Raw genomic sequence first — 15,374 nt, 5'->3', positions numbered from 1 at the left:
AGTACTGGTATGCACGTTTCTACACAAGCAGGTTTCAACACAAATGGAGCACCTTTTCACCCAAGCACTAAACCCAAACAAACAGCTTTTAAACTAAATTTTACATTTCAAAACGACAATACCAGGCAGTCCCAGGTCTCTCTCCCAGCTCTCTAACTGCTTGGATTAGCAAGGAAGCAGACAAGCATCCTCTTCGCTAACTGAAAGTTTGAATTTCCCGCTCTTCCTGCCTTCTCCACATGTTAGGTATGCTAATATCTGTGCACTGGAGGATTGTGGGATGAACACCCGGCCCCTGATGGGGGTCCCGTGGGGCACCCCAAACGCTGAAGAGCTCTCTTGGCCTCTTTCAAGACTGGGGCTGTGCAGCCCTGTTCTGAGTGGGAGGTGCAGCTGGGGGGATCACCATGCCTGGGAGGGCAGGGCACAGAAGGGGGCAGGAGGTCCAAAAGAAGAGTGGTCCAAAATTGCAGTAGAGTGATGTAAGAAACTCATTCATGGTTACAGGAATTGATTGGTTTCAGTTATTTTTTCCAAAGGGGGTGCTACCAAATATTAAGTTAAGAGTGCCAATAATTTTGACCAGTGCATTTTTGAGTTTCTGTGTGGGATTGTATCAGATTTGGTTTTTCTTATCTGTTTTTTGTGTTGTTCCAACAGAAACCAAAGAAATGAACATGTGAGTATCACAAAATTTGCAACTGCAATACTTTTCTGAGAGAAGGGTTGCATTTTCTGACAGAATTGCTAGGGTGCCAATATTTTTGGCCATGACTGTAGCTTAGCCTCTTCCACTCCAAACTCTTATCTGTCTTATTCCCAGCTGTTGAAGATTTGTGAGTGTACATCCTATAAAATGGACATATCATTTCCTTTTGCTAAAAATTAACCTAACAGTAGTGACTCTGCCAGCAAGATTTTCTTTATCAACATAATAAAAGTTGAAAAAAACAGGGTAATTCATTTACAGGGAATAATGTGAAACTTCTTAAATGTGTCTGATACACAAAATAGGTACAGTATGTCTACTTTTATTGCTTTTAAATTTGAGATTATACTTCAAACTTGATGAATGAACAGTATAGGTGTGTACCTTGGATTTTAATAAGTGACACAAACAAATTACATAATGTATCTGGGTTTGAGATATTACAGTTTTCTTTAGTGACCCCTAAGCATATTAAGATTATATTATTATTATTTATTTTATTTACATCCCGTCTATCTGGTCAGTCATGACCACTCTAGGCGGCTTACAACATGAATGAAATACACATAAAATACACAGATAAATATACAATTATTACATAGTGAACAATAAACAAAATACAACAAAACGGAAAACAAACAGTAGAAAAGGAGAGGGAAGGAAAACTTCAGGAATTAACTGGAGGGAAGGCCTGCCAAAACATCCATGTTTTTAGTTGATTTTTGAATATACCCAGCGAGGGAGCCGGTTCCAGAGGCGAGGAGCCACTGCCAAGAAGGCCCGGTTTCTTGTTTTTTCCTTCTGGGCCTCCCTCAGCGTCAGGCTCCTCAGCCTGACCTCCTGACTCGATCGAGTGATACGGGTAGTTCTTGGTGGGAGTAGGCGTTTTGCCAGGTATCAAAGCCCTAAACCGTTAAGGGCTTTGTACGTAAGCATCAACACTTTGAAGTCGATGCGAAACCGAATGGGCAGCCAATGCAATGCGGCCAGAGTGGGTGAGATGTGTTGGAATTTTTTCACTCCACTAAGGAGTCCGGCCGCTGCATTCTGCACCATCTGGAGTCTCCGCAACAGCCTCAAAGGCAGCCCCACGAAGAGCGCATTACAGTAGTCTAATCTTGAGATTACAAGTGCAAGCACCAAGGTAGTGAGCGCCCCAACATTGAGATAGGACTGCAGCTGGGCTATCCGCTGAAGGTGAATGAAGGCGGTATGGACCACCGAAGCCACCTGAGTTTCCATGGTGAGCGCCAGGTCCAGATGGATCCCCAAGCTGCGGACCCCATCCTTGGCGGCAAGAGTCACCCCCTGAAAAGAGAGGGAGTTTCTCAGGCCACCAACTGTGGGGGCACCCACCCTCAGTACCTCTGTCTTGTCCGGGTTCAGCCTCAGCCCGTTCTCCTGCATCCATTTCAGTACGGCCTCCAGGCAGCGCTGAAGGGACAGAACGGCATCTCCTGCAGTTGGTGAAAAGGATATGTAGAGCTGAGTGTCATCAGCGTACTGACGGCACGATGCTCCACACCCCCTGATGACCCCACCCAGCGGCCTCATATAGATGTTAAACAGCATTGGGGAGATAATCAACCCCTGTGTAACCCCACAATTGAGACTCCACAGGGCCGAAACACTCTCCCCAAGCTGTACTCTCTGGGGGCGGTCCCCCAAGAAGGAACGAAGCCAGGCCAGTGCCAGGCCACCTATTCCCAGATCAGATAGCCTCCCCAGGAGAATACCATGGTCAGTGGTATCAAAGGCCACTGAGATGTCGAGGAGGACCAACAGAGACACTTTGCCCCTGTCAGCCTCCCTCAACAGGTCATCACACAGGGCGACCAATGCCGTTTCTGTGCCATGGCGTGGCCTGAAGCCCGACTGAAATGGATCCAGGGCATCTGTTTCATTCAAGTGTGCCTGGAGCTGGTCGGCCATCACCCTCTTGACCACTTTGCTTAAGAAAGAAACATTGTTGACAGGCCTATAGTTGCCAATTTGATCCGCTGCCAAACTGGGTTTCTTCCTAATGGGCCTAATGAGTGTCTCCTTGAAGGCAGATGGAAACCTGCCCTCAAGGAAAGACTCATTGATTATTACAGTGGCCCATTCCGTTGTTGTAGGCCTGGCTGCTTTCATTAGCCAGGCCGGGCAAGGGTCACGGGAGGAGGTGGTGGAGGAGTATCTGTATTGCAAGAACTTTGGCACTGAAAATGCCAATCTGACCGGTCTATCAAAACCAGTAGACAAGTGAAAATGTAATTTAGATAATCTAAATCCCTCTGACTTTACTGTAAGTAAAATATACTTATGTAGCTATTTATCTGTTTACAAATCTTTGCTTTTGCCATTTTTAAATCAAAAACTCCCAGCACCCCATTAAAAATAAATTAAAAGATATTGCTGCAGGTAATTAAATTTTAAAAAGTAAACACTTCCCTTTTATTTGTGGTAACATGAAACGATTCTTAAATATAACTAATTCACCTCAGAAGGTTCCTCTTCCTTTCTTATGAACTTGAAATTACACTTCATTGCACACTGACATTTCAGGAGCAGAAAAATGTCAATTTCACAAAGGTACATTTGGCCTCAGAAGAAGAAGAAGAATAACATAATCTACAAGATAGGTAATTGGGTAGGGAAAATGTTTGATACAATTCATTTTCAACGTTGAAGCTTTCACCCTTTTTGAATTCCTCAGTCTTTACTGTGAATCCAGGCCGAAGGATGTGTAGAAAATGTGTTGTTGAAGTACTGCCAGGTGGTCAAAGTAATTCACAATTTCTCAGGAGAAGGTCCCTGAGATTTACATGTTGCCAAGGGACTAATATGAAGAATCCAAACCGTATGTATGTGCGGTATCAGTGGAATTGGAAACTGGAGACCAAACCAACTGTAGGAACTGAGAGTACTGTGGATTAAAATGACAAACCTTATGATTATTAATTATTGAGAAAGTATTATTTCAATTCAAAATATACATTTCATTGGTAGTTCTAAATGTTTGAAAATGCTTAATAATATTCATCTTGTGGGTGGCTGAATAGCTCAGTGGTTTAGATATCTGGCTGTGTAGCCAGAGGTTGGGAGTTCAATTCTACACTGTGTGTCCTGTGAACAGAACCAGCCTGTGTGGCCTTGGGCAAACTGCGGAGTCCCTGAGTTTCCCCAGAAAGGAATAATAAACTGTTTTTTAGTCTTATCTACCTAGAAAATCCTGGAAAGTGTCGCCGTAAGTCAGAATTGACTTGATGGCACGTGATTATTATTAGTTTTAGAATTTACATAATTTGCTAGAGCAGACAAAATTACTTGCCACTCTTGAGTGAATATGGCTTGCACAGGAAATTAATAAAGGTTCAAGTTCTTTAAAAATACATGTAAGTATGTTTGAGCGTTTATGTTAAATGCTTTTGGATCCTTGCCCTATGGTTGATATTGTTATGGAAGAAATAACATGATTCTAATCACAAAATACCATGGGCTTTCGCACACACTTTTTTTACCCTGACTGTCTGTTTCAACAGAGCAGCCTTTCTAATGGAGACAATACATGTTGCACTAGTATATTTTACCATATATGCATCTTATTCTCAAACTTCCCAGTTACCCAACAAGACTGGTGGCAAATCGCCCAGGTTAAATTATACGATAGTTCAGAGTAAGATACTGCCACTAGCTGGCAGCATTATATTAAATATGAATAAACTTCTTTTAGGCAGTGTTTGTAACATTAACAGTGGCCTTTGTGTACACCTTATAAAACAAAATCATACTGAATTTACCCAGATTGCCACTAGAGGGAGAGCCCATGGAAAGATCTACTGTGACCTACGAGTTCTGAAACCTACTATATTATAGAGTTTTTTCCTCTCACAAAGCTTACTAGAATATAGAATTAAAAGGGAAATAGTGAATCCTTTCTTTTTAAAGAAAGAAATTAAAAATATTCTACATACTTGCTTTATAGCCTTAACTAAAACAAAATGAAACAATATTGTCCTGTGGCATTTTTCTATGAATTTCTCCTCTTTCTGAAACAGAGTGCATAGATATACACACACACACTATGCTGAAGTACTCCATATATGTGGACTAAAATGAAAGTGCCGTATTTTTATTAAGGGACAGGTTTCTTGCTTGTGGGTGATCTTAAAATCAGTACTGCTTCTAAAAGGTGAGGTAGCTGCTGTGGCCAGGAGTGCGTTTGCTCAGCTTCAGTTGCCGTGACTATTGTACCTATTCCAAAGAGTGGTAGATTTGGCCACAGTGACTCATGCATTAATTACTTCTTGATTAAGCTATTTGATTTTACTTTGTGTGGTGCTTTCCTAAATGGAAGTGACAGCTTTTGTAAAATATGGTGGCTTGGCTGTTGTCTCATATATCACAGCTCTACACTTGCAACTACATTTGCTTCTAAGCTCAATTCAAGGAAACTGAAAATTCTTTTCATAAATAAAAAACGGTAGTGGTTGTTGTGGGTTTTTCAGGCTCTTTGGTCATGTTCTGAAGATTGTTCTTCCTGACGTTTCATCAGTCTCTGGTAGCTTTCTGCATTATTACTAGGGTCCAGTGTTCTACGACATCATGGCTGTCTTCCTTGACATGTTACTTGTTCACAGAGCAGTGAAAGGGGATATTCTCTCTCTCTCTCTCTCTCTCTCTCTTTTTTAAAGATAGCTTGTGGAATAAGTTCTTGAATGTGTGTCTTTCTTTTGTGAGAAAATGCAGAGGATCTGCAACAGCTGATGTTCTTTTTATAACTGTATGTGCAAGTGTGTGTGAGAACTGTACTATCCATATTCTTTTATGATATGGGATTGGATGGTGGTGTCCAACCCGGTACCAGTACTCATGCTAGGTGTATCAGGTGCTTGCAGGATTAGTTTCTACCAGCAGTGTGTATGCCAGTGACATGTGGGGGAGCTGATTGTGATGATTTTCATGCTTCACAAGTCTGGCTTAGTAGGGCCATCACCTGTATGGTTTAAAATTAACCAGGCCATTCTGTTGCCCAGCTGAGTTTTTCATATTTCCCCCCAAAGCTTCAATGCTAAACAAATTTGAAATGTGCACATGCTTAAATGAAATAATACAGTGGTGCCTGGCATAACGAGCGCACCGTTTAACGATGAATCCACATACTGATGCGGATTTTGCGATCGCTAATGCGATCGCATACCGATGTTCCTTCGCATTGCGAGGGGGAACAGCTGTCCGGCGGTTCAAAAATGGCCGCCGGAACACCCAAAATGGCCACCAGAGCCACCCAAAATGGCCACCACAGCCACCCAAAATGGCCGCTGGAACACCCAAAATGGCCGCCGGAACATGGGGAAACATCGCAGAACGGTGAGTTTTGGACCCATTTGGAATGGTTTTTTTTGATCCGTATAGCGATGTTTCCCCATAGCGAAAGTTATTCCGGAACGGATTAACCTCGCTATGCGGGGCACCACTGTACATGCAAATCACCTATGGCTATCTATCTGTAATAAAGAAAATGTATCTGTATGTCTTCTGGGAGAAGTAGCACTCATTATTGTGCTGCTAATGTGCCAAAGATAGTTCTAACTCATAACGGGTCAGGTGTTCAAGTAATCCAAAACCTTACAACTGCTTTGGTTCATTCAGGGAAGGCTATTCAAGTGTGTGCATGCGTGTGTGATAGAGAAAAAAAACCCTAAAATTGCTGCCAACAATAACACAGTTGGAGATGCTTGTAGTTTGGGGAAGAGCAAGAAAATCTGTGATATTTTTCAGGGATTGCAAAAATAAAAGCATGCAGTGCCTTGAATCTAAATACTTTTCCCAAGTATAGTAGAGCCATTAAATCAGTAGAATTTGCATAAGTATTAACTTACAATTCAGCTATTGAGTCAATGGGTCTAATATATTGTAGACTAATAATTGGCCTTAGGCCAATATTTGTATGCACTTAGACAGACTCTTACTGCCCAGGTGATAACTTAGTGTGATGCCTGTGTGTTTGTGTGTGTTTAGTCGTTTAGTCGTGTCCGACTGTTCGTGACCCCATGGACCAGAGCACGCCACACCCTCCTGTCTTCTACTGCCTCCCGGAGTTGTGTCAGGTTCATGTTGGTTGCTTCGCAGACACTGTCCAGCCATCTCATCCTCGGTCGTCCCCTTCTCCTCTTGCCGTCACACCTTCCTAACATCAGGGTTTTTCCCAAGGATTCTTTTCTTCTCATGAGATGGCCAAAGTACTGGAGCCTCAGCTTCAGGATCTGTCCTTCCAGTGAGCACTCAGGGTTGATTTCCTTTAGAATTGATAGGTTTGTTCTCCTTGCAGTCCAGGGGATTCTCAAGAGCCTCCTCCAGCACCACAATTCAAAGGCCTAAGTATATGTAATATAGTTGACAAATATATTGATGAATGTGTTCATGTATGGAAGAACAAAAGATCATAATATTTATTATCAAATTAATTCAATGCTTATATTATTATTCAGAAATACCAAGCACAGTCAAAATTATAGAAACGTTGACTGGTATTGTATAATAAAATAATAAATACAAATTTAAACCAAAAACTAAGTATCAGTTAAATATTGACTGAGTATATTATTATTGTTATTATTATTATTATTATTATTATTATTATTATTATTATTATTATTATTATTATTATTATTATTATTATTATTATTATTATTATTATTATTATTATTATTATTATTAAAAAACACCAGGACAGTCAAAATTATAAAAACATTGACTGGCATTATAGAACAGATACAAATTTAAACCAAAACCTAAGTATTTGTTAAATATTGGTGCAGTATGTATGCTGTATTGTCATTTTTTGTAGCTCTGATGGTGGTGTGATTTCTGACATCTGCAAGTGCTTATAGTACTGCGAAAAGTTTCTTGATATTGTTCCAAAAGCCCAAATGACTATGGGGACCACTGAAGTGTGTTTCTTCCAGAGGCAGAATGTTTCGATTGCCAGGTCTCGATATTTTGTTAGTTTCTCCAGTTCTATATATTCAACTCTGGCATCTCCCAGAGTTGCAATGTCAATAATCCAGACATTTCTTCATTCTATTACTACTACTGTATGTTGCGTTCAAGGTGTCTTTCTGTATGGATCCAGAAATCCCACAAGATCTTGACTTCCTTATTTTCTGACACCTTCTCTACCTGATGTGTTCCCACAAGTTTTTGGAAGCCAGAAGTTATATTTTTTGCATAACTTTGCCACTCTGTCATGCCTAACTTCGTAATCTGTTTGTGCAATCTTTGGACATTCACTGATGAGGTGAGGTTTCATCTTTTTCTTGGCGGAGTCCACATTTGCTGTTAGCACTAATTCCATGGAGGGGGAAAGCAGGAATCATCAAAGCGCTTTGATATCTCCCCTTTTCTTACTTCTGTGTATAAGATGACCCTCAATTTTTAATCTAAATATTTTAGACAAAAGTATTGTGTTATACATGGAAAAATACTGTAGTTTTCCATTTTTCTATATTTTCTTGAGAAAATTCTGAATGTTTTTAGTAATCCCAAACATTTTTAGGCAGGTGTTAACCCGCTGTGTGGCAATGAGTCAAATGCCTTTTTATAGTCTATCCAGGTCATGTTAAAGTTTTTTTCCTGTCTTTTTGCATTCTTCAGTATCATTTTATCAATAAACAACTGATCTTTCATGCCTCTTGTGTTTTCAAAGTTCCCTTCCGGTTCAGTTGGGTATAGGGAGTTTTGAGTTAAGTAATTATATATTTATCTTGCCAGTACTCCTGTGAAGAGCTTGAACATTATTTATTTATTTATTTATTTATTTATTTATTTATTTATTTATTTATTTATTTATTTATTTATTTATTGGACTTATATACCGCCCCATAGCGCTACAAGCACTCTCCGGGCGGTTTACAATTTAATTATACAGGCTACACATTGCCCCCCCCAGCAAGCTGGGTACTCATTTTACCGACCTCGGAAGGATAAGAACAAAAGAAGAAACCTGCTGGATAAGGCAAAGGGCCCATCTAGTCCAGCTTCCTGTATTTCACAGTGGCCCTACCAGATGCCTCTGGGAGTACATGAGACAACGAGATGCCTGTCTCCCGATACCCCTCTCCTGCATCTGGCAATTATACATCCCTATCATGGCTTGTAATTTGCGGTTGACTTTTTCTCCCAGAATCTGTCTAATCCTCTTTTATAGGCATCTAGGCCAGATGCCATCACCACATCCTGTGACAAGGAGTTCCACAGACTAACAACACACTGGGTAAAGAAATATTTTATTTTTTCTGTTCTCACTCTCCCAACACTCAATTGGATGTCCCCTGCTTCTAGTATTGCATGAGAGTATTTCCTCCCTTCTAGTATCTCTCTACCCACTTTATCCACCCCCTGCATAATTTTATAGGTCTCAATCATGTCCCCCCTCAGGTGCCTTTTCTCTAGATTAAAGAGCCCCAAATGCTGTAGCCTTTCCTCATAAGAGAGGTGCCCCAGTACAGTAATCATTTGAGTAGCTCTCTTTTGCACCGTTTCCAGTTCCACTGTGTCTTTTTTGAGGTACAGCAACCAGAACTGTACCCAATGCTTCAGGTGCGGCCTTACCAATGTTTTGTACAAGGGTATTATAATGTTGGCTGTTTTATTTCAATCCCCCTTTTAATGACACCTAGCATGGAATTGGCCTTATTTGCTGCCACCGCACACTGAGTTGACAATTTCTTTCCTGATCTGTCACGGACAGCTCAGAACCTATCAGCTGATAACTAAAGTTTTAATCCCCCCCCAATGTGCATTACTTTACATTTTCTTACACTGAAACACATTTGCCATTTTACTGCCCATTCTCCCAGTTTGGAGAGATCCTTCTGGAGCTCTTCATAATCCCTTCTGGTCTTCACCACCCGATAATGTTTTGTGTCATCTGCTAACTTGGCCACCTCACTGCTTATCCCTGTCTCCAGGTCATTGATGAACAGGCTGAAAAGCATTGGGCCCGGGACAGATCCCTGGAGCACACGGCCCTTCACCTCTCTCCATTGTGAAAACTGCCCATTGACACCTACTCTCTGTTTCCTGGTTCTCAACTAGTTCTCTATCCATAAGGGGACCTGTCCTTTTATCCTTTGATTGTGGAATTTTCACAGCAGCCTTTGGTGAGGGACAGCATCATATACCTTCTGAAAATGCAGATAGACAATACCCACTGGTTTGCCTCCATCCACATGCCTGCTGACCTTTTCAAATAATTCTAAAAGATATGTGAGGCAAGACTTACCAGAAGCCATGTTGATTTTCTCCCAGCAAGGCTTGTTCTTCTATGTGTTTTAAGATTTTGTCTTGGATGAGGCTTTCCACCATCTTCCCTGGAACAGACATTAAGTTAACTGGCCTGTAGTTTCCCAGGTCCCCCCTCCTTTCCTTTTTAAAGATTGGCATGACATGTGCTATCCTCCAGTCTCTGGTACTGTGGCCATTTTAAGGGAAAAATTGTATATTTTGGTTAAGAGATCAGCAACTTCATTCCTCAGTTCCTTAATAAACCTTGGGTGGATGACATTTGATCCAGTGACTTATTGATCTTAAATTTATCAATTAGGTCTAAAACGTCCTCTCTTTTAACCTGTATCTGATTTAGTTCATTAGTCAGGAGGGGCCATTCGGTCAGTGGAATCTGCCCAAAGTCTTCTGTCGTGAAGACAGATGTGAAGAACTCATAATTTCTCTGCAATTTCAAAGTTCCCTTTTACCTCCCCTTTACCTCCCTCACCATCCAGACGGCCAGCCACTTCTCTGACAGGTTTCCTGTTTCTAACATATTTAAAGAAGCTTTTATTATTGCCCTTTGTATTGCTGGTCATACGTTCCTCAAAGTCTTTCTTTGCCTTCCATATCGTCTTCTTACATTTCTTTTGCCAGAGTTTGTATTCCTTTCGATTTTCCTCATCTGGGAATGATTTCCATTTATGGAAGGACCCCTCCTTGCCCTTCAGAGCCTCTCTGACTCTGCACATGAACCATGCTGGCACTCTCTTGGACTTAGTTGGGCCCTTCTTTCTTCGCAGTATACCCTTCCACTGGACCTCTACTACCATTGTTTTAAACAGGCTCCATGCACTCTGGAGAGATTGAATCGTTTTTATCTTCCTCTTTCAGCTCTTTCTAACTAGTTTCTTCTTTATATTTATATCATCTTTACTTGGGCCTAATTTCTTTTGCTCTGCATTTTCTCCTAGTGATGTATAGAATAATTGTTGGTTATTCTGGAATTGCATGTTTTCTATATATTGTTTCAAGCGTCTGTCATATCTTTCAGTTTTCTTTGCTGTAGCTGTTACCCACTGTTTTAATTCTTCCATAGTTTCAACAACTGTTTTCCTTTCTAGGTCATACATTTTGTATAGTCTGGCTTTTACTTTTTCATTTTTAAATTTTGAATCTGTCAAGTGTTTTAATTTGCTAATGCCTGCACATAATGCGTTTATTTTTCTTTCCAGCTAAATTTTAAATTTGGGGTGCCATGTGTTTTCTGGGTTTTTTTTGCAGTTTGTAACCAAGTTCTATGGTTATTATGTTAGCTGTGTATTACATGAGCTGGTTTGTTTACTTTAGTGTGTTGGTTGGGATTGTTCTGATGACTACATTTGCATCTTTCAATAGATCTTTTACTGGTTTACTTTGTAATTGGCACAAATTGGGGAGCCTTTGTATTTCTGTGTTCTGGCTAATATGGTGTGATGATTGCCCCAGGTCACTCCTGTCACTCATAGTCAGGATCTCATTTGCATGAGCCTATGAGAGGATTGGAGGGGCGGAGTCAGTGGATATAAAATGGTTTGGCAGGATAAGATAAGAGAGATAGAATTTGCAGATAGAGAGTCAGATAGAGAGATTGTGAGAGAAGAGAGAGAAGGAACAGATACTAATAGAGATAAGCTAGTCAAGATAAATAGATAAGCAGGTGGTTAATAGGCAAGATATATGGTACAGTATTTTAATGATTTGATTGTGTACAATGAATATCTGAAGAACATCTGTGATTATGATTACATTTGATACACTTCAATAAATAAGTTCTGTTGGCGTTACCAGACAAGTGTTTGACTAAAGTCTTTTTATATTGTGGATAAAGGAAATCCACCGGTGACACTGAGGAAAAGAGAAGACTGAATCCTTTGTGAGGACACAACACATAGTTGCATCAAAGGAGGGAACGTCACAATTGGTGTCAGCTGGTGGGATGACATAGCGTGAGCTCTTTGTTTGGTGAAACAAGCAGGGGCCACGTGGTAAATGTCACATATGGGTTAGTATTTTTCCCTTCAGTTATGTTTGCCATTCTGTCAACTCATAATTCCTGAGTTTTTCATAAGTTGTTCCTCTACTGATATGTTTTATTCCACTATTGTGTCTATCTGTATACTCTATCTGTCTTCTGTATTATGATTGTTGTTCCATATTATGGTCATTGTTATTATTAAGCTGCAAGGTACCAAGGGAGCAGCTTTACTATCTTGCCACCTTTTCTAGTTCTTTCAATTCCAGTTCTGAAAACGCTTTACTCCGGATGATAAACCTTCTCTGGTTCATTAATCGTTGTTCCGTTATGTCACTATTTGGGTGTTTCCTTTTCCAAATTTCCATCATTCTTTTTTGAAATCCACGAGCTGATGGGTTTGCCTTGTAATAACATTTCATAATTTCTGGATTTTCAACAAGAGTCCAAGTTTTGTGCTTATGATGTTCTAGTAGCTTTGCAGCAGCCGGTCCTGGTTCCTCAACAGGGTCTGCTGAGCCCTGTAGCCCATTGGTCATCAGATACCCAGGGGCTATAGCAACTGACACGGTCCTAGTTGACCCAGGTGACGACTGATCTGATATGGATTTCTGTTTATTCCCTCTCATCATAATTGATGGTTGGTGGACACAGTTGGTTTGGCTCCTCAGCTGAGACCTGTCTGGCCTGGGAGACCCTTCAGCATAGTTCTCAACCTCACTGAAGCACACAGGCCCTCCATTTCAAAAAGGCCTGTGCCCATGGAGGGGATGATGATGATGATGATGATGATGATTATTATTATTATTATTATTATTATTATTATTATTATTATTATTATTATTATTATTATTATTATTATTATTATTATTATTATTATTGAAGGGAATGAAAACCACTTCTGAGCATGCTTCACCTGGAGAACCCTGAAAAAGGTTGCCATAAACCAGTATTGACTTGACAGCACATGATGATAATGATAGCATTTTAGAATGCTACATACATACATACATACATACATACATACATACATACATACATACATACATACATACATACATACATACATACATACATACATACATACATACATACATACTCTTACTGTGTTGTACTTTGTAGGGGTGAAGCTGGGAGATACTGGCTTATTGATGACCCCCAAGAGAACCCATTGCTTATTCATGGGTTGTACTTATTTTGTGTTCTTAGTTTACACTTTCAGAAGGGAAATCATGTAAGCCTTAGCAACAAAAGCCACTCATTACCAGGGTGCTGGTTGCATTCCGGAGTGCATGCCCACATGTGTGATCATACATGCATTCAGGAAAACAACTAACACCTATTTCATAGCCAGCAATTTGCCATCAATCTTTACACAATTTCCCTTACACAGGCATTAATTTACAAGAGGAGGTTTGCTGTTTTACTGTAGATAGAAAGTTTCTTCCCCCCTTTTAACTGTTGCTTATTAGTAGTAATTGAATGGTCAGACAGAATGTAAATGCAAGTGCAGTCAAGGTGAACAAAGCATCAGTGAGATAAAAGTAAGCATTTGTAAAATTGATCCAGAAAAATATATAGAAGCTTGTTTATCTTGCAGTCGTATCCGTTTGCTAAGTTTAATTCAGAGCAAACATATACAGGACTTAATCTCTAGTGAATGTGAATAGTACTGCAGCCCTCAGTTTCATAAATCAGGTGTGAAGCATTTTAAGATTTACATTCCTTGTCTCAGTTATCCAGAAAAACGAAGCTTGAAATGAATGGCGAAGTCCTGCCTTTAAAAAGTACAGATTATTACATGTGAGGAGCAGCAGGGGGCGCTACAGTTACAGAACAGTTAATGTGTGTATTCTGTTTCAGAAACAGTTCAATAGCTGAGTGAAATTTCAGACCTTGTAGTGACCAGTACTGAAGATCTATACAGTATATGTATTCAACAATTTCTTTCTCTCTCTCTCTCTTGTGTGGTATTGTATATCTGGTATTAAATACTACATGACATGGAAATATGTTTGTACTTCATATATGAATTTATTGGGACCATATATTAGATGATTTATAACTGTCTCACATGTTATTATCATATTTATAATTATTTTCCGTATTAAAAATGTGCTGAACAGTAACATAACTACTATGCTGGGAGTAACTTGATAAATTGGACAGACTGAAATGAAAATATTCTGATTTGTATGCCTTCCCCCTTCCCCCCCCAAAAGTGAATTGTTCTTTTAAATCGCTCATAAATACAAAGCAAGACATTTCAAACATCTAGTGATTTTTGGTAACATCAGGTACTATAACATATCTTCATAATGTTGGAATGGATAGCTTAATCAAAGATAAAACTTGGACAAAATTAAGCTACACAAACCCATCAAGGGCCAATGTGTTATCTAGTTATTGCTACAGAATAAGTCTGTGTATGCTGGGCAAGTGTGAATTTAAACAATTGTGGTGCTGGAACTCCCTGTTTAGATTTCTGGTTACTTGGCTGCATATTATTGATAATAAATTCCATTCACATTCTTTCAGTCAACTACGTTCCACAATACTTTCTAATTTTTACAGAAGAGCAAAGATATGAGGGGGGAAATCAAAATCTTTATTATTTTTATCAAATCGTTATTAAGCCAACTTACAATTTGTTTACTTATTTATTTATTTAAAATATTTCTATCCCTCCTTTCTCCCCAAAAGGACCCAAGGCAGCGTACATCATTAAAACAATATTTAAAAGCTAAAACAGTAAGTATACAAATTTTAATAAAGAATTAAACAATTATTATTTTAAAATGGCAACTAAGGTCAACATTTAAAACGAGCACAACAATCAATTTAAAATCCCTCTCACACTACCAGTCATTAAGGAAAAGCCTTAATATGCAAGCTTTTGAGTTAATAATAATGGCATTTCCCCACTAAAAGTTTGGATTTTTTTTCTAATTCTAACTGATTTATTTTTTAAAATATAACTCCCTAGTTTCCAAAGTGCACATACACACACATTACTATTCTCTTCCACTGCCACTATTAACAAATGATTTATCTGAATTTTTGTAGAAAAATTAGCATTAGGCAGTTGTTAATCTCTTCACATATTTGCACACAAGCAGATACAATCTGCCTTTCTAAATTCAGATTTCCTTTCAAAACATAATTGTGGAATAATCCTCTGAGCATTTGGCAAGGTAGAATTGGAGCTCTTTCCCGCACTTGTCTTCCCCTATATCAATCAAATGGGTAAAGACTGTTTTCTACCTTCTTTTTTAACCCCCCCCCCTTCCTCTGGTTTGAAGTGTGGAGTTCTGCGCAAAGGTCTACAGGTTTCTTCATAGGTCTCCCTGGATGGTTCCAAGATACCTGAGCTGCTCTATGGAAAGAAACTGGCAGCTA

At 39.5% G+C, this 15,374-nt stretch overlaps 1 protein-coding gene across 3 annotated transcripts in view; it reads left to right on the top strand.

The window, feature by feature from the left end:
* The window catches only part of CAMKMT (calmodulin-lysine N-methyltransferase), a 394,982-nt gene that overhangs the window by 45,614 nt on the left and 333,994 nt on the right, over positions 1-15,374 (top strand). Inside the window, exon 3 of one of the 3 annotated variants that reach the window (XM_078382908.1) lies at positions 14,679-14,726. The exons of the other annotated variants lie outside the window; for them this stretch is intronic. The gene's annotated coding sequence lies outside the window, so the exon portion shown is untranslated. The remainder of the gene's footprint in view (positions 1-14,678; positions 14,727-15,374) is intronic. 3 annotated transcript variants of the gene reach the window in all.

The sequence above is a fragment of the Pogona vitticeps genome, chromosome 1 (genome assembly GCF_051106095.1).
Source record: "Pogona vitticeps strain Pit_001003342236 chromosome 1, PviZW2.1, whole genome shotgun sequence".
NCBI lineage: Eukaryota > Metazoa > Chordata > Lepidosauria > Squamata > Agamidae > Pogona > Pogona vitticeps.
The sequence above is the reverse complement of the archived record's forward strand: the minus strand, read 5'-3'. Positions and strand labels throughout refer to the sequence as shown.